The following is a 25,814-nucleotide window of genomic DNA, read 5'->3' as shown; positions in this document are numbered from 1 at the left end:
CCCATTTTTGCTCACTCCTTACTAGTATGATCTGTCTGCAATAGCAGTCCACAGTGATGCAGGTGGAACGGTGCACAGAGAACCCCAAGTGGCCTTACAAAGTCACTTTAAGGATTTAATGAGATTAGTGACTTCCAACCTTATTAACATAAAAGAAAAAAGTTCAGACTCATAACAGCAGCTATACTTCTATTATTTCCTGTTGAGAAAATACATGACTGAAAGCTATTTTTATTCAGCAATTCTTTCAAGTAAGTCTGAATTTTACAAACCACACCAGTATAAACAAGCATTTGAACAACAGTCACGCATTCAGTTCATGCTAATTTTTAGCCACTATAACTTAGGAATTTTATGTAGCTTTTAGAAACACAGTTGTAGCTATGGTGGATTAAACACATAAAGATTTAGACCGTCATAATAAAGAAGCCCAGAGGTGTTGATTTATAGCCAAGATCTCTGAAATTCTCTGGCCTTTCCTTCATGGTCCCAAAGTGGTTGCTGGAGCTCCTGCCATGAGATCTGCTTTTCTTGAAGCTTGAAGAAAGACAGGCAATGGAATGGCAAAAAATTTTCTTGCAAGCTTTTTATTCTTTTATGCTTGTATCTCAGTGGCTACCCCATTTGCAAAGGGGGCTGAAGAATGCAGCACATTAGGGGCGCCTGGGTGGCTTAGTCGGTTAAGCGTCCAACTTTCGCTTAGGTCATGATCTCGCGGTTTGTGGGTTCGAGCCCCGCGTCGGGCTCTGTGCTGACTGCCAGCTCAGAGCCTGGAGCCTGTTTCAGTCTGTGACTCCCTCTCTCTCTGACCCTCCCCTGCTCGCGCTCTCTCTCTCTCCTAGAAATAAATAAAACATTAAAAAATTAAAGAAAAAAGAATGTAGCACATTATTAAGCACATGTCTCTGTTAGAAGACGGGAGAGGGATGTTGGCTAAGCAATCGATGACACAGGCTATAGACAACGCTGAGAGTGCATCTGGAATCATGGGCAGTAAGGGAGTTCTCAGTGTGTGGGCTAGATGTACAGGATTTCTTCCATCTCTAATGCTCTTTGATTCTATGAAGCTGACATCTTAGCATTCTGAGCTTAGGGCATTTCTCTGAGGAGACAGCAGATAGTGAAAAGAGCACTGAATGTAGATTAAGAAGGTGTGGATACAAATCTTAACTATTGGCCAGGAACTTGGGCAAATTGATTAACTTCTCAGAAGCTCAGTTTTCCCCTCCAAGAAGGAAATCAAAATGTTTTCCCAGAGGCTCTTTGTGAGGATTGACCGAGATATTGAGAAAGCCCCTTAGTGCGGAGTCTCACACCTGTAGGTGCCCAGTCCAAGTGACTTTGAGTTGAGGAGTGCAAGGTCATGGTCCAAACTGATTTGGGGACAACTGAGGGAGCACGATGTGCTGGAACTCTGCCTTGAATACCATTTAATGGGTGCTGAGGCGGACCCATCAAGAGGCTGTTTCCCAATACGAAATTACTCGACCCCAGAAGCAGGTGTAAATTGGATTGCAGAGGTGTGAGGCCCACTCTATTCTGCATGTCTGTGCTCTGGAGGTCTGTGTAGGTATCTGCTTTATATTTCAGGATTTTCATTTTTTATACTAGTTCGTTTACAGATGTTTGATCAGGTGTGAACTTCTACCAAAAAGACTATAAAAAACCAATTTAACAAGTGAGTCTGAAATGCCATATGAAGGGTCAGACTTTACACAAATTACGTACTGGACTTTAAAAATGAACAAAGTTGCTCTTTCTTTTTCATTTCCTTGAGACACTCCTGGAAGGAAAGTTCAGGAGTTCACATTGCCTGTTTTGGGCTGCTGTCCAGACAGCCACACCTCCTTGCCCTTTCTCATACTATTCTCTTTCCCTGAAGTGTCCTGTTCTTCCTATTCCCCTGGCAAAAACCTATTTATCTTTTAGGGCCTCATTCAAGCCACATCTTTACTTCAAAGCCTTGAACCCAGACAGAAGAAGTTACTCTTTTCCCCATGCTGGTTGCTGTATTACCTATCTTGCATCTTTCCCATAATAACATTAGGAGTTTATTGAGAGCTTACCATAAACCCAGCACTGTCCTAAGTGCTTTACATATGCTCATTCATTTAATGCTCATAAAAACTTGATGAAGTAGCAACTATTATTATCCTATTCCAGATGAAAATTGAGGCACAGAAAGATTAAGTGGTTTATCCAAAATCACATGGCTAGAAAATGGCCAAGTCAGATTTAAACCCAGGTTTTTAAATAATTATAGCACATACATGATAATTATTTAATAATGTACTTATTATCAGTGCCCTTTACTAGGTTATAAAGAATTTTCTATCAGGGGCTCTGTCTTATTCCTCTGAGCATACCCAACATTTTATCTTGAATGAATGGGTACATATTCATATACATATGTATATATACACATGCCAGACTGGGAAAACAAATTCAAACTGTACAGAAAACTCTACAATAGACAGAGATTACTCTATGGGCCCAATTCAGGTTTATCCCTATGCAGTAAACACTGTTAATCATTTCTTGTGCTTTCTTCTAGAAGTTTTTATGCACATTTCAGCATATATACAAATACTTTAAAGATTTATCCAAATAGGATCATGCTTAAACACATCCTTGCTAGTATGTACAAATCTATTTTCAACTTTAAAAAAAAGAAAAAAACAAAAGAAGAGGTGATTCATGATATTTTTATTATAATGCCTTGAAAAGGCATCCACAGACTTAGTGTCCATAAAAATTGTTGTCAATTGGGGCACTTGGGTGGCTCAGTGGGTTGAGCATCCAGCTATGGCCCAGGTCATGATCTCACAGTTTTGTGATTTTGAGCCCCTCATTGGGCTCTCTGCTGTCAGCACAGAGCCTGCTTTGGATCCTCTCTTCCCCACCCCCGTCCCTTTCCTGCTCACTCTCTCAAAACTAATAAATAAATTTAAAAAAATAACAAATTGATGTCATTTGAAATTATTGATCATAGCACCAAATCCAAATTTTAAAATGTTCTAACCACATGATAGTAACCTCAAATTCTTTGAGGAAGAAGAAAAGAAATATGGAAAGAGATCATTATCTAGCTTAAGCAATGGCACTAATCAACAGTGCTCACTTAGAACCCTTTCATTTCTTCGCATTTACAAAGAAGCATTTACTGGAAGTGTTTTTTTATTTTGTTTTTGTTTTTTTGAGAAAAGGAACTGGGGGATGGAGACCTCTGGGCAGAGTGTGAAGGGCTTTAAAATTCATGGCAGCAGGAGTCTTGGGAGCCTGGGCAGTGGGCATGCATTACAAACCATAGGCTCCTGGCTAGTGCAAAAAAGGTTCCATTAATCTTAGATCTGCCAAGGGACTTTAGTTTCACACATGCTCTGAGTTTTTCTACTGTGCAAACGTTTCATCTCCTTCTCTGGCAGGGAAAACGTCTTCATTTTCCATATGGTGCAAACATGTACCTCTTGCAGAAATGGAAAGAGAACAAGAATTTCTGCAAAGGTGAACCAGAGAAGAACAACATATTCGTGATTTTGATCTTTACCTACAGACTGAGCGCTTAAAGCAGGACTAGCTCAGCAGAAAGCTTTGACTCAGATGCCTTGAAGGATATGCTCCTTTCCCCCTTAGCAGAAAATCTCCTGTGCCCAGGCCTCTAATGGAGTCAGGACACCTTAACACAGCCCTTTTCTCTGTTCACGATTGTCTTGTTAGCCTACTTTCTCCTCAGAAAATTACCAAACAGCAAAACATATATTAGCTTTTATGGCTTTAAAAAATTATGGTAAAGTATAACATAAAATATATCATCTTAACCATTTTCAAGCTCTGTGGCTTTTAAGTCCATTTATATTGCTGTGCCACTATCCATCTCCAGAACTTTTTCATCTTGAAAGGCTGAAACTTTGTACCCATGAAACACTAACTCCCCATTCTCTTGTCCTTCAGTCCCCCGCTACCCATAACCACCCTTCTATTTTCTATTTCTTTCTTCTTTTTTTAATGTTTTATTTATTTTTGAGACAGAGACAGACAGAGCATGAGTGGGAGAGGGGCAGAGAGAGAGGGAGACACATAGAATCCAAAGCAGGCTCTAGCCTCGAGCTGTTAGCACAGAGCCCGATATGGGGCTTGAACTCATGAACTGTGAGATCATGACCTGAATCAAAGTTGGACACTTAACCAATGAGCCATCCAGGTGCCCATCTATTTTCTCTTTCTATGAATTTGACTCTTCTACATACCTTGCATATATGGAATCATACACTATTTGTCCTTTTGTGATGGGCTTATTTCACTGAGCAAATTTTCAAGGTTCATCCATGTTATAGCCTCTGTCAGAATTTCCTTCCTTTTTAAGGCTGAACAATATTCCATTGTCTGTATAGACCATGTTTTTTTGATCTATTCATCTGTAAATGGATCCTTGAATTGCTTCCACCTTTTGGCTATTTTGAATAATGTGGCTGAGAACATGAATATACAAATATCTCTGAGTCTTTGTTTTTAATTATTTTGGTATATACTCAGAAAAGGAATTGCTGGATCATATAATAACGCTATGCTTAATTTTTTGAGAAACTGCTACATTATTTTCCACAGCAGCTGCACCATTTTACATTTCCATCAACAGGGTGCAAGGTTTCCAATTTCTCCACATTCTCACCAATGGTTTTTGTTTGTCCATTTTTTTCTTTTGATAGTAGCCATCCTGATGGGTGGTATCTCGTGGTGGTTTTGGCTTTTATTACTTTTCACTAAAAAAATCATTTTTTATTCTGAGTTCTGGTGGGAGTGGCCATGACTTATTTGTGTTTTGAAGAGGACACACAACATTCTCTATTGAATAGTAGCTCAGGGCACATTTGCAAGCCTATCCTTGGGCCTAAATATGGAATACGACCTTTAAAAGGTACTGGCTGGGAAACCCTGCACCACCTGGCTGTGCTGGTCCTTAGTGACCTCCCCAGGGGATTCCTGACAGTTAAAGCTTGTCCTGACTCTTGGGGTGAGGAACTCCCCCTCTCTAACATAATGCCAGTGGCAGCTTTGTGCGAACTCTTATGTAAAAAGGAGAGTGTTCTTCCAAGTGTCAGGGTCATGCATGGACACTCCTTCTATTTCAGCAGTGGCGACAGACTAGATGAAGAGACACACAGAAACCTCCCCTTTGGCAGCAGAGGGAGGATTCAGAGTGAACACAGTTTGTGCAGACACTTGAAAATGCCTGTTGGAGGAAGACTAGATTGAGTTAGTGTTTTTGTTGCTTTTCTTTTTCGAAAAACACTTCCACATTTGTCACTGTATCTTAGTCTCACGGTAGTCTTTGACTCTAGTAGAAAGTAAGCCCATTTGGCAGAGAGAAACATAGTCTTTGAGACATTAAATGCTTTGTTTAGGGCACAGAGTTGGTGAACAGAAATGGGACTAGAACCCAGCATCCAGGCTGTAGACCAATAATCAATTTTGATGGAGATGATCTCATCTAGGAGTTAAAATTTCATGGATTTGAATAGCTTGTTTTCTTCAGGACTTTTTATGACTTGAAGCAAGGTACTCTGTTGAGCAACGGCAGAATAGCTTACACCTGGCCCTTTTGCCATAAAGTCTTGGTGTGAAGGGAGTAGGAATCTGACTTAGTGAAGACAAGCATACCTCAGTGGGGCCTCTTCACCTCAGTGGGTACCACGTAGTACTCCTTGAAATCCTTAGAAATCAGGTTTGGTTAATTATGCTTAAATTAAGTTTAGAAACCATTGCTTATGACATTCATGATCATTAAAATCAACTTCTCAAAATATGAATGCCATAGACTGATGAATATTCTAGGCTTTTGTTGTTGTTGCTTTATATCACTGATGATATTCTTTGAATAACTGGTGGCTTCCTACTGGATTTTAAATGGCCTGAAGTAGACACCCAGGTCTGGGCAGAGCTCATGAGGCTATTTGCAAATATGCAAGCCTATGCATAAATGGTCCCTCTTCTGGAATTTGTCAACTTGAGACCGATGCGACCTACGTGTCAGAGAGAGCGCATGAGTACTTATGAACACAGCAGGTGAACACCATTGATAGACAAAAGGGGACCAGCTGAGACTTATGGCTTCTCTCCACAGAGGTCATCCATCAGCTCAGGTGGCCTCTGATGAATATGAGCCCCAGAACATGATGAAGCTGTTGTTACAGGGGAAGTAGTATCAGTGCTTGCTGGTTTTAGATTACGGTGAGTCTTAGATGTGAATATGGTGATGGTTTTTTTAAATAAACCAGTTAACAGCAGTCCCTCTTCTGCTTTAAAAGAAAAGATGCAGGGTGTCTGGGTGGCTCATATGGTTATGCATCCAACTTCAGCTCCGTTCATGATCTCACCGTTTGTGAATTTGAGCCCCACATTGGGCCTTCTGCTGACAGTTCAGAGCCTAGGGCTTGCTTCAGATTCTATCCCTCCTCCACTTACGCTCTGTCTCGCTTTCTTAAAAATAAATAAACATTTAAAAGAAACTAAAAAAAGATGGAAAAGCTTACTTCATAATGGCCGATTCTGATATGTATTCTGATACTTATTTCTGTTCATAATATATAATCTTTACTTTTATTATTTATGTTGGTATTATATTGGCACAGAAGCACCTTAAATTTTTTTTAACGTTTATTTACTTTTGAGAGAGAGAGAGACAGACATGTGAGCGGGGGAGGGGCAGAGAGAGGGAGATACAGAATATGAAGCAGGCTCCAGGCTCTGAGCTGTCTGTCAGCACAGAACTTGATGAGGGGCCAAACCCACAGATCGTGAGATCATGACCTGAGCTGAAGTTGGACGCCCAAAGGACTGAACCACCCAGGCATCCCCAGAAGCACTTTTTATCAAGGATACTATGTTTGGACGGAAGAGCATTAGTTACTGTGAGAAACAGTATGTTGGTATCTTGCTCTCTGTAACAAAATCTTCCGAGCCTACTTTAACATTATATGCCTTAAATTTTGCCTTATTTGTTTTTAAACCAAAGATATTCAACTTCACGCATTACTTCAAAAATGTTTTTAATTAGTGGATAATGTTACGTGTTGAATGCCTGTCTCAAATGCCATTCCAAAGCATCTTTGCACCTCATAGCTTCTCAGAGAGTATCACCCTAGTAAAGCTTATATACCCAGTTATGTTCATTCCATGGGGCTGATCCCCCACAGAAAATCTCATGCATGACAACCAGAAAACTTTCTTTCTGCATCATACTAAAATGCAGTTTGAAAATAAAAAGAGTCTCTCCCCTCTCATTTTATTTCATCTTTACTGAGACATATGGAAGAGAACATTTGGGAGTAACTCGTAGCAAAGAATATTTGGTATATAGTACCATCTGGGGGTGAAAGCAGGGGTTTGCTAACATATCAAAACACTAACGAAAACCTGTAACTTGCATTCATCAAGAAAATGTCATGCAAAACTCGTTTTATTCGTTTTTCTCCTGGGTTACTAGACTAGCTGGTATGGAAATGCCATGATTTAGGTAAATTCCTGCAATTGAGTTTCTTACCATGTCTTGTGAAAAATTCAGAGGCATGTAAAGTGGATGATGTTGTGGTTAATTACATCAACACCTGGAGATGAGTTAATGCAAGATATGAGAATAAACTTACTACTCTGATTTGAAAAATAAAAGGCTTACAGATTTCCATACCTAGGACATTGTTAGTAACAAATTATTTGTTATGCTGTAAGATACCAGCTGTGATACTATTATAAAATACTCAGCCCTTTGTCCCTTGATTTCATTCTGTTCAACATTTTAAACACCAATTTAAAAAAATACTAAAAAATGTGCTTCAAATCTTCTAAGGAACCACATGGCTTGAGAACTTCTAACAGCACCAAAGTTGAAAGTAGCCTGCAGGAGGGAGGCATCATTTAACACTGGAATTGCCTTTCAGTGTTAGAAAAACCTATAGATGAGGGGAGCATTAACCCAGTGTTTAAAAGTTTATTTTTAAGAATGTACTTTTGATAACTCTATTTAAAGAGTCATTTTCCTGTAAGTGTTGCTCCAAAGGGACTTTTCTTATGAACAGAAATGTCGACAGGATCAATTACTATTTAGGTAAATATTTTTTAAAACTTATTTCTTATTTAGTGAAATATAGTTTCAAGTAGGGAAGATTTTATTTCACTTCTGGAGTGTTCTTTTGAGGACAGGGACAATATCTTGTTTACTTCTCTGTTGTGAAATCCCAGCATGTCTGCAACACATACTACTGAAGTGTGGTGGATTAAACCCAAGTTAACCAAATCTAAAAGAGGAGTCTTGAATGGGGCAACAGAATTCACTTTCCACAAAGTTAAATTTAACTGGGCACCTATGTTTTCATTTGCTAAATCTGACAACTGTAAGCTTTTAGAAAATATCAAAGCGTGGGCCCCACTCGAGAGTCTTGAATACAATTAATCTGGAATGAGAAACCAGTATTGCTATTTTTCAAAAGACTCTCCAGGTGATTCTATTGGTGTTAATTGTTCTCCTGACTTACAAGTGTACAATTTACCTCCATTTCAAGTGAGCTGTTGATCCATAGGTTTGCCGTAAAGTAAGAATCACTAGGCCACCTGGACCTCCCTGCTGTTCCTTAAGACAGTTTTTATTTTAGATGTCAAATACACCAGTAGATGAAAAGACCGGTAGAGTGTTATGAAGGCCAAAGTAGGAAGAAATGTCACACAGATATCAGTTTCTGATTATGCATAACGAATGGGTACCATTAATGGGAGGTCTAAGCTGAAGAAACCAAAGGATCTTCTAAGAGAACAGGAACCATCAGGAATATGATAGGTACATGGCTTACTGAGAGATATTAAGGTTTTAAGATATTTTTAAAAGTGCCATATGAGAGTTGCTCATTTAGAAAGAAACCAGATAGTGTTTTCAAGGTTATGTGCTATGTAGGAAAATATACAGAGGCATAGAAGCCAGAAGGTGAACCCAGGACTTCCTATAAAATAAAGACTGTAGNGGGGGGGGAACCATGGGGGAGGAAACCAGAACTTGTGGTTATGAGTTGGAGTACAAAGTAACAAGCCAAAAGATTAAGTGGACTGGAACATATAGTCCTGGGCATAAACAAAACAACAACCCGTGAGAAGCTGAGAGCTGCCAGAATCCCTAAGTAGGTGAGGAGTAGCCAATTTACCCATGGGCTCCCTAAAGCTAATGAGACTAGTGGCTTAGGTCAAAGCAGGGATACTTTTTGAGATTGGATAATTCCTTCTGTTGTGTTAGCGGAGGAAATGGAAAGGTGAGCCATGATTTTCCCCCCCACAGCCAAAATTTATGACAATAAAGTCTACATTATATGGCAAGTATTTGAAGTTAAACTATGATAAGTAGAAGTCAACTCTTTCATATTGTCTGAAAAATGATCCACAAAACCATTGAAGGAGAATGTATGAAAATATAATGCTTAAAGGCAAATTTTTAAAAATGGAGTTTTCATCCAGGAATATCAATCATAAGCATACACTTCTATTATTTCTAAGCACAAGTATGTTTATATATTCACTGTTAACTTTTTCAGGTTCTAGTTTGGAGCTGGTGTTTGATTAGAACTTGAACTTAGGAAGGGAACTTATTTTAACATTGTTAATTATAAAAATAAAACATTTAGATACTAGGGAAGGATTAATTCTGTCACAATTCCTATTTTTAAGTTTTAATAATGATATTAGATCATCTAGGGGGAAAGGCTATGTACACTCTGCAGACATTAATTTGGTTAAATCAGTATTTAATAAAAATATGGATGATTATGAACTGTATATGAATGGTATGCTATTTCATTAAAATCATTTCATTATTATATAATAAACTAGACTTAGTTATTTAACCACTTGAAAAAATACAGATTTAGGATTTTGAATTGAGGATTTTTTGCAGGTGAGTCTCCATTTTATGGAACGTGGATTTTCATAGGAGTTGTAATTCTCCTCTGGTTAATTCTCTTTAAAATTCAAAGGAAAAACTGCATTTGACTTTGACATTTATTGTAACAGCTTTTAGTAGAGAAAATTTTGAGGTGATTCTGTAACTAAAATTCATAAAATATACTTAACAGTATTATAACATCTACCTGGAACTTACTTATTTTTAAATAACACTACTTCTCTGTTAGATAGGAAAAGTTGGTGCCAATACGAGTAATTTTGTGGGAGTGAACAGAAAATGAACAAGCAAAGTTAATAGCATGCAAAGAACTTTTCATGTTCAGAGTTGACCGATATTGCTGGTACATTATATATTTGTGTAAATGTATTCCACCAGTAATGAGGTCAGTTTGAAAACTATATTGGTTGTAACTGAATTAAATCAAAATGAAAAATTTTACAGTGATTGTTAAATGCCAAATTGAACTGATCTCATTAAATGTGAAATTCAAGTATATTTAGACTATTGCCTAAATTTTAATGCATGAACATAATGAGATTTGATCAGAATAGTTGGAAAAAGTTACTTCTATTTTTTTTCTTTTAGCTGTTTCTCATTTCACAGTTTAGATTTATTTTCTGGAATCTGATTATATAGCTGGGTACGTGAATATAAAGTATGTAGTACCATCAGTGAATGGGGGAAGAGCACACATATATTGGCCTATGTTGTCTCACACAAGTGTTTTGCTCCTGATAATTACTCAAGGTTGTTACATTTGAGTGTAAGTCAGTGTTCACAAAGAAGAAAAAGTTCATTAAGCCCTTGGAGAGAGGTGCAGCTGCATATAGTAAACACAGATGGAGCATACTTTTATACGAGGTTCCTAACTGAAAACAGACTTTCATCCTGTTCTTGGAATACCTACACTTGAACTTTACACCAGTGATTATGCATTTCTGCTGCAGAGACCAGCTGTCACCTCATCATAGGCATTTATTTATGTATTTATTGTTATCTGGGTGTAGTCCAGCCTACAGTCTCCAGGAAGGTAGAAGAGCAAGTCTGCAATTGTTTTTTGCTTCCTATGGAAATACATGGCATGCATAATAGTGCTCTCCTCTCCCCTCACAAAGAATTCCAAGGGGAACTCTTCACAAGCAAAGGAAAGAATGGCCTGTCCCCATTCTCAGGGGATGTCTAGTCTAAGGCTGAAGATTCTCTTGAGATAGTTACTGCAGGTGCTAATAGAGTTTTCTTAATCCTATCCATTATTATGTCTTATTTGAGAGAGATTTTTTCCTCCAAACAAAAGTAATCCTTTAAAGCTTACTTATCCTGACTATATACTTCTCATGATAGCAAACCAATAAGAAAATGTAGATTAGTGCTTATGCCAATACCTAACATAATCTATAGTTGCCTACTTCTTTTAAACATCATAGAAAACTGGTATATAATAACAAATGAAATGCTGAGAACTATGTGTATATTCAAAAAATGTATTGGTGGTGGGTGGATTTTTAATGAGAGAAAATAAAGACTGAGATTGTGTGCCATAATGTCCTATTACATTGAAAAAAATTTTAATGTTTATTTTTGAGAGAGACAGAGCACAAGTGGGGGAGGGGCAGAGAGAGGAGGAGACCTAGAATATGAAGCAGGCTCCAGGCTCCCTGCTGTTGGCACAGAACCTGATGCAGGGCTCACACCCATGAACTGCAAGATCATGAACCGAGCTGAAGTCAGATGCTTAACCAACTGAGCCCCCCAGGCACCCCTACATTTTTAAGGATGAAGGTGTTGTGGAAAAAAAAATCACCTTTCCTTTTAGCAGGAACATTTTAACGTTACTAAAATCTCCTATAATTAGGTGAACTTGGGTAGAATCATATTTATCATCTCTAGTTGAGCTGATTGCGCTACATGTTGTCAATCTTTTAAAAGAGTAAGGTAAATTATTCAGCCATAAAATTCTAGTTTATTTGGGAAAAGCAGAAGAATTGCAATTCAGGACAAGCAAACTGTGGCAAACCATAGACAAGTCCAGAGAACAAAGGAAAAAAGTGCCTCTTCATAGAGAAAAGGAGGAAGTTAGGAGGGGCTGTTTTGAACAAAAGTTCATTGGAGAAAGATGAGTTTGAAGTGGTGGCAGCTTTTCATTGGTTACAGGCAATTGAAGTGGTGGTGGCCCTTCATAGCTGCAGGTGAGGGCAGCTTGCTGTTGCCAGCGGGGAGGAAATCTTCCTTCCTCTTGCTGGATCTTGCAAGCTGTGACAAGGGCCATGAGCATGAGAATCGACCCTTTCCTGGTCTCCTGGCTCCAATTTTGAGTTAGGTTTTCCTTAATACATTTCCATATTTCCCCCTTTTGATAAAGATCTTTCTCTGGATCCATCTATTCCTTATTGGAATCGTTTTTGTCCTTTGGTGTCAGGAAGGACCTTTTCTGGATGTCATATCCCATGCTGGAGGGAAAGTATACAGACTGGAAGACACTGAGGCCATATTTGGATAACAAGCAAGGGTGGGGAGGGAGAGCTTTCTGACATTTCCCATTTAAGGTCTACAACTTATCAAAATTGTAAGTATTGGAGACCATCTTGAAGCAGGGCGTCAGCATCACTGTATTGGGTACTTTGTTTCTACAAAGTTTCAACAGGCAACAGGTACAAAGTTTTAACAATGTTTACACAAAATAGATGATCAGAACAGTGACCCTAGCTTGTATTATAGTCCTAAACCAGAACCCCAAACCTGTTAAAGAGATCAAAGGACCATAGATCACCAAGTGGAATTTTTTGTGGCCAATGTGCTTATTCCCCTAATATTATGTAATTGGAGGAATTTATCCATGTGCAACAGGTCATATTTATTATCACACGAATGCCTCCCTCTTCAGCAAGTAGGTAATCAAGGGCTATGCAATTTTTAAAACTACTTTAACATAGGAGATAAGTGATCACTGTTGGCCTGCTATTGCCATAGTGGTAGAAACAGTAACTTTTCCCAATTCCAGAGAGAGATTTCTAATCGTTTGTTCATTGGCATGAACACTCACAGAAGGGATAAGTGCCCTTCCAAAGGAGGCAAATTCAGAGTCAATGTATATCTCCTGTGAGTTCCCATTCGAGGTGGTGATAAAAGCTTAATGGAAAAGACCAATGGAGGACCATGGGAGGCTTCCAATTTATTGTGGATGTCCACAGGAACAGTTAGAATCCAATCTGCCAGCACATTCATAGGCCCATTTGGAAGCCCATTCACCACACTAAACGATTAAACCAGGCAGTGCACATAAAATTCCTATTGGGGCTTGATTATTAATAGTGCCATTACTTGGGATTATTTGACTAGTTCTTCCAAGTCAAGGGTCAGTGCTGTTTGGGGAATGATTAGGGAGAAACCATCCTTTTCTTTGGACTTTATTCTTGATGGCCGTACAGAGGGAAGTTCTTTTGTAACAGCACACAGACCTGAAGTAGTAGTGAAAATGGGAAGCTGTATGGGTGGAATAGGTACAGTTAGTTGCATTGGGAGTTATAATGGGAGAGGTTAACGCAAGGTACAGGAGAACCTGGTTGCTGAAGTTTGACTCGGTGAGAAAAACCTGGAGGGGTGCAGATATAATTAGGAGTCACATTGGAAATGAAGGAAAAGTTTGCAATGGGGAAGACTAAAGGATCATGTCTGTCATGGCAAGATCAGAGTTTTCCCAACAATCAGAAGTTTCCTCCTTTTGCAATGGATTAGGAAATGAAAGCAAGGGCATTGTCATTCCAGAACAGAGAAGGAAAAAACAAGGTGAGAAAAAGCAGAAAGGAGAGAATATACAGGCCTGATCCTGTCATCTTGGGAAAGCTGTCTGCTTCAGTTCCTGAAAATCTTTAATTTGAAGTCACCAGCTGGTGTGTAGTTCTAGTCGGGGCTTTCTTTAGATGAAGCACATTGATCCAAGAATCAACTCCTTGCAGTTTGATGGCCCAAGGATTGGTTAGTAACACTTGATAAGGGCCTTTCCAGCGTGATTGGAAAGAGGTTTTTTGGAGATGTCTTTTCCTATAAGTGAAATTCCTAGGTTGCAGAGTGTGGTGTTTGATGTCTTTGTCTCTCGGGAGTGTGCTGTGAAAAGATTACCCTACTGGAGTCTGATTATTTTTAAGGGATGTAATTAGAGCTTTGCAACACTAACATATGTCTTCTTTATTACATGCAGGTCAGAAAAAGGAAAAGCTAGATGCATGAGGCACCCAGTATTTGTCTCAAAGTGTGAAAGTTTACAAGTTTCAAAGAGGGTGGATCTGAGATTTAGAAGGCCCAATGGCAATACTTTTGGCCAAGGTATTTGGAGGGTTTCCATAAAGTGTTCCAATTTATTTTGATTCCTTTGACTAGCCTTGAAGACTGAGGATGATAAAGTAAAAATGCTATAGAACTGGCCAAACAGCACAGACTTGCCATAATATTTGACCAATAGAATGGGTTCGTCAGTTGCTATGGAGCTCAAGAGGCATTTCCCAGGAAGGGATGGTTTTATTCTGACAGGATTTTAGCTGCTAAAGAAAGACAGTAGCTTGTCTACATGGAAGGGCTTTGTCCTGTGGGAAAACATACAAATCATTACCAAGACCTATTTATATCCATGAGGTGGGGGTAGCTGAATAAAGTCCATTTGCCAAAATTTGAATGGCCCGTTAGGCAATTTAAAGCGTCCAGGAATAGTGTCGACAGGCTTCCCTGGATTGTATTTCTGGCACATGGGGAAAGCAAAGTAGGTACTTTTTGCAGTCTTGTTGGTATTTCCCTACAACTATTGACTTATGAACATGATTCTATCTTTAGACCAGTGGTTCAATGCATGTTGGTCAATAGTGGGAACTTTAGTATTTCTGGTAGGACCAGGTTTGTATTTGGTCCAAACAACAAGTTTCTCCTCTTTTCATACTAACAACCATTTGATTGCCAATACTGTTTTACTGTTGGGTGTCTCTAGTCAGTTTCTCCAAATTATCATCTGGAGGTGAGTTCCTTTGGACCACGATAGAGATTTGACTTCTGGACCCTTTGAGGGTAGTGTTTTTAAATGGAAATGTCAGTGAGATGATTTCCTTTAGCTTCCAGAAAGTCAAGTTTATAATGCCCCAGGATTTTAATAACAGCCGAAGTAACAGGTAAGAGTATAGCATCCAGTAATTCTTGAATGTAAAGACTGCTTTTAATTTTATCTTCACCAGAAGTAAGGAAGCCACACTGTTTCCATAACATTCCAAAATTGTGAGCCACTTCCAAGTCATATATAGTGTTGGTGTAAATGTTGGCAGATTTGCCTTTGGTGGGAATATAGGGCCATGTGTGTGCTTATAGTTCCTGTTGGGCTGAAGTAGCCAAAAGCAAGGGTGCTGCTTCAGTTACTTCAAAAGGAGTTGATGTTGCATATCCAACACAATATTTGCCATTTTCATCTTTAACTAAGAACCATCAGTGAACGATGAAAAGTCAACTGTTATCCAAAGAAGTTTCCTATAAGTCATCACATGGGTCAGAAGGTGATCTGTTAGTATTAAGCAGTTGTGGGTAGTTTAATTGGTAGAGGAAGTGAGAAGAGTGGCAGCAGGCAAAAGTAATATAAGGGTTGGTTCACAGTAGCATTTCATAGGAAGTGAGATGGCCTATTGAAAGACACTTAGTGTGATGAAAGTTAAGGAGAGCTTTGACAACACAGAAGTGGTTTAAGGGGATCCGAAGACTATTTTCTCAGTGGCCTTTATGAAAAAGGCAGTAAATAACAGGTGAAGCTCTGAGGCACGGGGAAGGTATATCCCTAGGCTGCAGGATCTAGTTGTTCGGGGTCCTACGGCTTGGTGGCAATCCCCATGGTTTTGGGTGAGTATCCCAAGGCATTTCCTTTCCTTCTTTCTTATATGCCAAAAGGAAGAAAAGGAGCTGATAATTTAGATGTTCAAGAGCAAGGGGGCTTTATTAAACTTTTTTTAACATTGGAAAGTCATGTTATCTGGATCTTCCTAGATGATAGGGTCAGGTGTATAAAGGTTTGGTCATAAGGAGAAGTTTGGGATACAGTTGCAATAATAATGTGTTAATTCAAGAAAATCTCACAGTTGACATTTGGTTTGAGGCTTTGGGAAGTTCAGGAAGCCATGAAAACCCTCTGGATCCAAAGGTAGTCCTTGTTCTGAGATTATTTGTCTTAAATATTGAACTTGAGTTTGAACAAATTGTAACGTCTCCTTAGAGATGCTGTATCCCTTTTTGGCTAGAAGTTTTAGCACATGGATGCTATCTTCTTGTGAGGGGGCTTGGGAAAGGAAGCTGAGAAGTCATCCACATATTGTATTAGCCTTTACAGGGAGTCTCCAGGGAACTTGATATCAGCCTTTAATGTTTGTGAGAAATAAGAAGGACTTTCTGTAAAACTCTGGCATTACTGCCCAATAGCTTTGCTATCCTTCCCAAGTAAAAGCAAGAAGATATTGACTAGCTTTATCTACTGCAAGACTAAAGAAAGCACTACATAAATCAATCATGAAAAAATTGCTCTCAGTAGGGTTGTAGGTTAATAAAGTGTGAGAGTTGGGGACAACAGAATGGTGAGGGATGATAATATTGTTTATGGCTTGGAAGCCCTGGACAATCTTCTATCTGTGGCCATTTGGTTTCTTCACAGGTAAAATTCAAGTGTTGCAGGAATAGTTACCAGGGTTGCTAAAACTCCTAGCCAAAAAGGGATAATGGGTCCCTGACCCTTATGGTCTTTTTTTTTATTGCTTAATGCCTTGAAGGGCTTCTTTAGTTACAGTGTATTAATTATGAGGCGAGGTTTTGGGGGGTCTATTTGGATCTTAGTAAGAGGTACACTGTGGATTCTGTCAATATCACCTGAGGGTTTACCCGTAAGGAGGATGGTAGCTAATCCAAAGGGGACAAATGGTTATCGTCCTTGGAATTAGCTCTAGGGGCCATCAGGGACAGAGCAAATAAAACATACTGAGGGTCATACGATTTACCTAGTTGGCTATTTTGGTTGCTGAAATTCTAGAACTATTTCTCCTTTTCAGGAGAAAGAACTTCAAGCATGATATATTTTTTAAAAATCTTGGCCCAAATTAAATAATATGGTAGAGGAACTAAGGAGAAAAGGGTAGGTATATGTCTGAGGGTCTAAGCAAAAGGGAACCACTGAGGTTTATTGGAGACCTTCACTATTTGAACTGCTTTAGTACTCTGAGGTAGGGGCTGTTTAATGGTAGTGAGGTTGTGAATCACTGAATTTTACTTCTGAAACCAATATTGTCTTATATATTAACTAAAATATAAATAACAATAAATTAAAAAACGTGAAGAAAATAATAGTAGTGAGGTTGGGCATCTGAAGTGTATAGCTGCAATGTCAGTCAGGACAGAGAGATTCATTTTCAGCCTGGAGAGTAGTTTTTTCAAGTTCACGGTAAGTACAAAGAACAAAGCAGGAGAGTGTCCTTTTGTTGAGAGGAGGAAGTTTAGAAGAAGTGGTGGTGACCTCCTATTGGCTGCAGGTGAGGCAGTTGCCAGGTTGAGAGGAAATCTTCCTTCTTCTTGCTGGACTTGCAATGAGTCGGGTGTGGGTGACAGCTCTCCCTTCATGGCTTCCTGTCTCCAATTGAGAGTTAGGTGTCCATAACACATATCACAATGCTCCTTAAGGTCTCTCCAAATTCACAATGGATTTTATGATTTGGTAAGTTTTCTATTTTGTTGTCTTACTTGGAACACTTAGGATATTGTCTTTGTGTGTGTGTTGGGGGGGGTAAATGGTGCAGCTGAGAATACAAAACAGTTATGTCTCTAACCAAGTGGATTGTGAGGCAAACTCCTTCTGTTATCTTAATTTCTTTCTAAAATCTAATTTAAATCTATGATGTTAAATCTAAGGTGGTTTTTCAGATTCCTTTTCACCCTGCCATCAGCCATCGTGGCCAATAAATAACTGATTTCCACAACAAAAAACTGCCCCCCCTTTTTTTGCTTTGTTTTGCCTTTTGTTTATTGAAATAGTAATCCTTACTTTTGAGAGTAAGAACATTGTCATCTGAATCAGCAAATGAAGCTCCCTATTTAAATAGGGAGGAGGGTTCACTGACAAAGCTGCTTGAGACCATGAATTTGAAAGGGAACTGGAGGGCATGTCTTAGAAACCCATCCCCACATCCCTTGTTACTACCTTGGAGCAGTGCTCAAGAGTACACAGTAGAGGGGCACCTGGGTGGCTTAGTCGGTTAAGCGTCCGACTTTCGCTTAGGTCATGATCTCGCGGTTCGTGGGTTCGAGCCCCGCGTCGGGCTCTGTGCTGACTGCCAGCTCAGAGCCTGGAGCCAATTTCAGAGTCTATAATCTCCCTCTCTCTCTGACCCTCCCCTGCTCACGCTGTCTCTCTCTCTCTCTCTCCTAGAAATAAATTAAAAAATATTTTTTAAAAAACTAAGAATACACAGTAGAACTGGGGCACTACTCTCATTGCCCTCCCTTCTCCTTGTTAGCAAGGGGCAAATTGGAAAGCTTGTTGATAAAACCCCCAAGAGAGCTCCTTCCATGTTGACCATGCCTAATGCTGTTGAAGCAAAGCCCTCACCTGCTTTTTGGGAGAGAACTGGAGAAATGTAGACCTAAATAAACAGCACAATGCAAACAAACACACATTAATTACATTCCATGATCTGCCATAAAGACACTTTTACTTAGGGTTCTGGCTAATACTAAATCATCACCACAACAGAAAACAGATGCTGAGAGTGAAGCTACTTGGGAAAGCACCCGAGAAGCAGTCTCTCATCAGCATCTGAAGTTTCAGAGTGTGCTCTTTAACTGTGCCAAGCTTTGTTCTCAATTCTGTGGCATCATAGAGCTTTAGAGCTAAAGGGACATCAGAGTACTGGATGTGATGTATAATTAGACCTGCTATTGTTATACCCAGATCGCAGTATCCTCACCGACCAGAGACCACCAGGGAGACCGAGTCACGCATGCAAAGGCAAAGGGCTTTATTACAGGCTTGAGCTCGGGCTCACAGACTTCACCAGGGCATGAATCCATGCTGAGAGCCCCGAACAAGGGCAGAGTAGGGTTTTTATGGGGTTTGAGATGGGGGAGTTATAGAAGTTGTGACATGGGAACAGTGATCCAATCATAATTATTCAACATCGTTGACAGCGGGTTTGACCATACACATTGTCTAGAGTATTCGTTACTTTTGGCGGGATCCAATTACAACATTTAGAGTACCTTTAAAGTCAACCAATTACAGAGCGAGCCTAGGGTCTTGTTCGGCGACTAACGGGTTAACTTTAACATTAGGTAACAGGGTCCTATCTATCGTTTCTATCTCCAGGCCTCTCCCTTAACAATGTGGAGGGTGGTCGCTGGCCTTTCCTGATTGGGTGTTGCAAGGGTGGTTTCTCCTGCCTTGGGCAATGTGTAACTGCCTGATAGTTTCGGGGAAGCCGAAACTCAGGCCTTCTAGTTTAGAGGGGAAACTTAAAGCCTGTCATGGAGTCAGTTTGGTTTAGACATTTAGACTTGTGGCCTTACACTACTTAATCACCATTAGAAATATTGTGAGTGCTTCAGCTGTAAAATGCAAAGGCATTTATTTAGCTCCTATTTTAATGTTGAGTTAGGCGATATACAAAGAAATTCTATCAGACATTTCAAAGGAAATGGCTACTGCTTACTCTTGTCTTCTGGCAAAATTAAGTTCTATAATCATAATGAAGTAAAATGTGGCAATAACAACATCTAACCTTTTTTCATTTCTAGCATCAAAAGTATTTATTAAGCGTCTCCTGGGGCAATTGGCTGGCTCAGTCAGTACAGCATACCATTCTTTGTCTCAGGGTTTTAAGTTTGAGCCACACGTTGCTTGTAGAGATTACTTAAGAATAATAAAATCTTTTTTTAAAAAAGTATTCATCAAGTGTCTCTCTGTGCTAATGAGTTAAAGCATGTTTAAAAAATTGCTGTAGTTATATGAAAAATGGATCTTAAATATATGCATTAAGCAATGTTTGATGAATGTTTATAGTACATGTTCTGATTTTTATTAGATATAAGATATTTATTGAGAAGGTAATTAAATGGTAAATTACCTCAATAATCTAAACTGAGTGTGGAGTCTCAGATGTTACTGGTAACACGAACCTTTAAAACTTTAGACAAAGTTCAAAGAAGACTCTGAGATTTCTCCTAGAGGTTCAGGCCAACAAGTTTCTCTACATAAAAGTGGGAACTTCTAGGTGCCACAGGAGCCTGAGGGTGAGAGAGCAACGCCTGATACTGAGGAAGATATTATAAAGGGTGTGCGATAGGACCCCTTAAGGAAACATTTTATATAGCTGGTTGAGATGCTCAGTAAATATTGCCCAGCATCAGCCCCTACCCCTACTTTCTAACCAATCAATTTATCAATCGGTGTCTGTCTGCCACATGTGCCATATGCTGAGTTAGAAGCCAGAGATACCAAGATATCCAGGCAGAGTCAGGCAGGCTTGCAAGCAAATAATGCAAACACAGTATGATAAATACCTGATGGATACATGGTCAATAAAGGTAGAAGAAAGATTGACTCTTCTTTTGGTAGAAGGATGTGGGACCAGAGTGTTTCAAGGAAGAATTCACAAAGGGAAACTTCTTAAGGTAGAGGCTTGAATAACGAGGAAGAATTTCATACATTTCTGATAGTATGAACTCTGGAGCACTTACAATATAACCACTCCCGAAGCTTTTAAAATATGGTTTTGGGCTCCAGCCCAGACCTACAGACTAAGAATCTCTGGCACAGGAGATTGTAAACTTCAGGATCACTGTCCCAAGGTCTAAATTGGGCAAAGCTGTTGCCAGTAGAGACTCCCCTACCTTCTTTTGACTCATCAGCCATTGCTTTTTACTTGAGTGTCAAGGCATACCTTTCAATTCCTACTAATAATTAGCTCTCAGGGGCAGCACAGATAATTTTAAAAGTTTTTAATCCAATATTAAAAATTACATGGCCATGAGTCTACTATTGTGGCCAAGTACTCTCATAATATATTCATGTTTACTGACGTAGAACTGAATTTTATACCTGGGAGTCCATGGTCACTTATGTTTCAGAACAGACTGCACTGGAATAGGTCCCTGCCATGCTAAATATCGACACTCAAGTTATTGCATCTTATGAGGGTCCTGAGGGTGTTTATGTCAGGAGTTGGGAAGGGAGGCTCCTGGAAGTCTCAGGACTCCCACTATTTACCAACCAGTATGGAAGTATTATTTCCCTATTTTAATAATTGGTAATGGTATTAGTGTGCTGCCTGAATATTCTCCCATATGTATATAATAAACAAAAGAATGAGATAAAACACGAAGAGTTCAGTAAGGTGTTTATGTTCTCCATAAATTGAGGGTTTAAGATGGTATCAGAGGTTATGTATGATCTGCATACTTTAAAATTTTTCTCTCACAAGAGCAGGGCTAAATAAAATTACTTTTGTTCCTTTTAAAGTTGATAGTCCCCTTTATAGCAACCAAGTTATAGCACTCCTATTAATAATCCTTACTATGTTCTTCTCATTTTGGAACTGGTCAGAATATATTCCAAATTCTCTAGAATTTACTTTTGTACCTGTCTTAGTTCAGGTGATTGTAGCAAAATACCACAGACTGGGTGGCTTACACAGTAATTTCTTTCTCACAGCTCTGGAGGCTGGAAGTATGAGATCAGGATGTCAGCATGGTCTAGTTCTGATGAGAAACGTCTCAGTGTCTTGCAGACAGCTGCATTTTTCCTGTATCTTCCCATGGCAGAGAGACAGAGGAAGGCCCTAGTCTCACCCTCTCTTTCTAAAGACACTGATTTCATCATAGAGACCCTACCCTCATGATGTCATCTATACGTATTATCTAAAGGCCCTGCCCCCTAATACTATGCTACCAGAAGTTAGGGCTTCAATATATGGTTTTAGGAGGGTCACAGTCAGCCCATAACAGAACCTTTACATCTTACTGCTGCCTTTCTGTGAGGCCTCAGTTTGGCAGAGACCTCAGAGGTTAGTGGAACATTCTAGACACATGATATCAAGCCTTGCATACTCTTCTGAGATCCTGACAGGACTCCTGGGGCGGTGTCAATATTCTGAACAGTCTTCAAAGATCACTGATAATTCATTTTTTTAAAATATTTTTTAATGTTTATTTTTGAGAGAGAGAGAGATAGCACAAGCAGGGGAGGAGTAGAGCGACACGGGGACAGAGGATCTGAACCAGGCTCTATGTTGACAGCAGAGAGCCCAAGGTGAAAATCGAGCTCACAAACTGTGAGATCATGACCTGAGCCAAAGTTGGAGTCTTAACCACTGAGCCACCGAGGTGCTTCAAAGCTTACTGATATTCTATACAGTTCTGGACTTCCACTGGCCACTGCCCTCAAGTCCAGCCCTCATCTGGACCAGCTGAGCATGTTGGTTTCTTCCTGCTGTCTCCATGATCCTCCCTCAAGAGCTTAACCAAGTATGACATTGGCTTTTCATGGATGGAAGAAAGATTCAAATACAAGCAGCCGTGATGAATATTTTGTGACATATTTCTTCACACCAAATCATTATGGATGTTATCTGTGCCAATGCTTCTCAAATTCGTGTGTGCATGGGAATCACCTGCGGAGTGATTAAAGAGCAGGTTCTGATTGGATAAGTGGAGGGAGGGGCTGAGCAGCTCCATTTCTGACAAGCTCCCACGTCGCTGCTGTCCACCGACCTACTTCGAGTAGGACGGACTAGACAACAAAATGTTTGGGGATAGTCATGGATGATTAGTTTATATCTACTGAATTTGGATTGCAGACCCCAAATTCAGAGACTTTTTAAGAGCTTTGCAGCTTCTCATTGCTTCTCAGAGACAGCTTTTTAAAGCCACTTTGTAGTGTGCTCACAAAATTTTGCCATGTGGGGCAAGGTACAGAAAGGCAAACTATGAGGAAGTTAAATGTTTTTCTCTATGAATCTAAGTTCAGATCTCTGAACTTCCGTAACAACCCATGGGACCACGCATCACCTCACCTGAGGAACACGGAGCCCCAGGGAGCCTCTGCCCCCAAACGCCACCTCCATGAGCCAGCCTGTGGCCAGAGGCTGCACCAAAATGCAGATTGCTTACTCAGAACAGGAGACAGAAGATGGAGTGATAAAAGTGAACCTAAAATAAAAATTAAAAAGCACACTGAGAACACCATGTGAAACGAATGCTTGTAAAACTGTCTGCGGCAGGAAGAAATAGAAGAGTTTTATTAGGTGATGAAAAAACACTGTAAACTTCATGTGAAAACATTCCAAGGTTGGGTCTTGTGTAGTTTATATAAAAGAGGAAACTTAGTAAGACTCGTTTTAATCAAATGAACATCAAGGAGCTATAATCCCATTTATACCTGAATTTGAAATTGGTTATTCTCTCTCTCTTTCACACACACACACACACACACACACACACACACACACACTGGTGCACTTTCTTAGTAACCTTGTTGCACAGTTTTTGAAATGCTCAGGTGCTTGCTTTTCTGGTGGCAGAATCCCAAGAAGGCAGAGGCATGCCACCATTTATGGTTCTCAGATATGCTTTTGTGTAAAGTGCTATAAATAATTCTACACCCTGTGAAGTGGTGATTCTCCACTTAACCTCAGTCCTTTCCTCTTCTGCTCACCTCTGTTTTGGTGGAGGAGTTAAATCACTTTCAATTACTAAACTCTGACCAGGAAGCAAGGCAGAGGATTTCAGGTGTGGTTGGAAATGCTGGCTTTTTTTTTTTTTTTTTTTTTTTTTTATTTGGCTTGCTCTCCCTGGATGTGCCTGAGATCACTTTTGGAGGGGAGCTTTGTGGTCTCCAGGGCAGTCTACCTGAGACTCATTTCCACACATGAGTCCCTGGGTGGTCGGCAAGGAAGAGGCAGTGGTTTGCTGGATAATCCATCGGGGAGAGGATCAAAGACCCTTGCTGATGAGTGGGAGGATCTGGGAGTAAGAGAAACATCACATCTCCAGGGTTATTACTATCATTCAAAACTGTGGCACAGCAGTGTGGGTGGCAAGAAGGACTCAAGGGAAAAAACCCAGGGGGAAGCTCAGCTAGAGCAGACAAGGCAATGCCTCCCAACACCTGCAGAGCATTGGAGTCACTGAGGGGTGTACCTGTGATTGTGGAGCTGGGGGAGGAGGGGATATTAAAAAAACCCAAAAGTATCCAGCCCCACACCCTCTTTAGGGGCAGGACCCAGGCATCAAATGTTTTGAAACGCCTAATCCCCTCCAAGTTTTGACCTTGTAAGAGCAAAGGGGAGTTTGGGTCTGGAAGGTGGGGGATAGCATGTGTGGCCAACCATATTGGTAGTTTGAGTGGGACAAATGAGCAGTTACAAGTGAGAGGGCTCAGCATTTTCTATCTGGGGATGACAGAAAGGTGGCAATGAAAAGGAAATAAAAACATATGAATCTGTTTATAAGATGTTTTGGGTAAGCTTATCCATCAGGCATAAAATGAGGAAAAAACACAATCTATATGATCAAAGTGCTGAAGATTCTTAACTTGTTTGAACTGGTTCTAAAATTGACAAAGGCAGGCTAGATAGAAGAAAGGAGGAGAGCCAATGTTTTTAATGATTTGTATCTCCCTTCCATAACCTGGCCCCTGAGATCATGGGGCAGATATTAGGGGTCCACCATTCCCTGACCTGCTGGCCTTTGTACACCTGTTTAGGACTGAACATAACACCTGCATGGCCTTGGCAAAACAAGAGGGTTATTGGAGTAAGAAAACCTGAAGGTGTATTTAAATCAAGAAAAGTCTGTAGTCAATAAGGAACAACTTGATACAGTGCATTTGACCAGTGCGATTCCCTATTCAGTCTTTTCCTGTTAGAGGAGATAGTGAAATGTGGTAGCACACCTTTATATATAACTGCTCAATACATCTTAAGATCGAGTACAAGTAAAATAACCCATGTATTTTCAACTGAAAGATAGTCCAATTAGACTTTCCTGAATGAACTTTTAATTTCAGGCACTTTTTTGGATATATATCTTTGAGGAATTTTATTTACTTGATTTCTGAATGAAGTACTTACCATGTAACAATGAATCCATCAGAAGACTTTAATTTTCCTGGCAGGGTTATTTTCTTAGGTGACTGATTATCCTTGATGTTCTCAGCAGCACAGGGAGGTTCTGAGGCCGAGGTTAACACTTCGGATTCCTGGATCCAGTCAATTGGATCCTGTTCTGCCTTATTCCACCCCAGTTCCCATGGACCATTAAACAGGTTATTGCTTTGTGAACATTCCTTTTTTAACATTCAAGGACTTTAGGAAGTTTTCTCATTTAGTATAAGAATTTGGGTGTGCCCTGAAGATGAAAAGAAATAGATTTATTTTACAAATGATCCCTAAATTATCTTCTATACTTGAGCAAGGATATGTAGTTTTGATATTTCTTCTGAATGTTTCATTCGTCTTTTTGCATTTCTTTTAGTCCCTATTTTTCTCTCTCCCTGATAATGAGCCTAATCAAAGTTTAGCAAAGTTGGGGCGCCTGGGTGGCTCAGTCAGTTAAGCATCTGACTCTTGGTTTCAGCTCAGGTCATGATCTCACGGTTTGTGCATTCGAGCCCCATGTAGGGCAGAGCCTGCTTGAGATTCTCTCTCTCTCTCTCTGCCTTTTTCCACTCCCTTTCTCTCAAAATAAATAAATAAACTTAAAAAAAAGTTTAACAAAGTCTGTAAATTGTTAAAATTTTGTTTTTGTATTTCTAGGCACTAGGTTAAGCTTACCAAAAAGTGTTAATCTCAGCGTCTCCACAAGCAGTGAGATGAAAAGCCCTCAA

The 25,814-nt window shown here is 39.8% G+C and overlaps 1 protein-coding gene and 1 long non-coding RNA gene across 2 annotated transcripts in view; one reads left to right on the top strand and one right to left on the bottom strand.

The window, feature by feature from the left end:
* Nucleotides 1-25,814, top strand: part of MYLK4 (myosin light chain kinase family member 4) — a 77,869-nt gene that overhangs the window by 27,268 nt on the left and 24,787 nt on the right. The gene's annotated exons all lie outside the window — the stretch shown is intronic.
* On the bottom strand, nucleotides 596-25,810 carry LOC144236417 (uncharacterized). Its single transcript, XR_013336533.1, has 4 exons — nucleotides 25,762-25,810; nucleotides 25,060-25,336; nucleotides 23,002-23,137; nucleotides 596-838 (listed from the first exon to the last, which is right to left on the bottom strand). It is a non-coding gene; the product is annotated as an uncharacterized LOC144236417 (long non-coding RNA).

This window comes from Crocuta crocuta, unplaced genomic scaffold (genome assembly GCF_008692635.1).
Source record: "Crocuta crocuta isolate KB4526 unplaced genomic scaffold, BGI_CrCroc_1.0 scaffold24, whole genome shotgun sequence".
NCBI classification, from domain to species: Eukaryota; Metazoa; Chordata; class Mammalia; order Carnivora; family Hyaenidae; genus Crocuta; species Crocuta crocuta.
The sequence above is the reverse complement of the archived record's forward strand: the minus strand, read 5'-3'. Positions and strand labels throughout refer to the sequence as shown.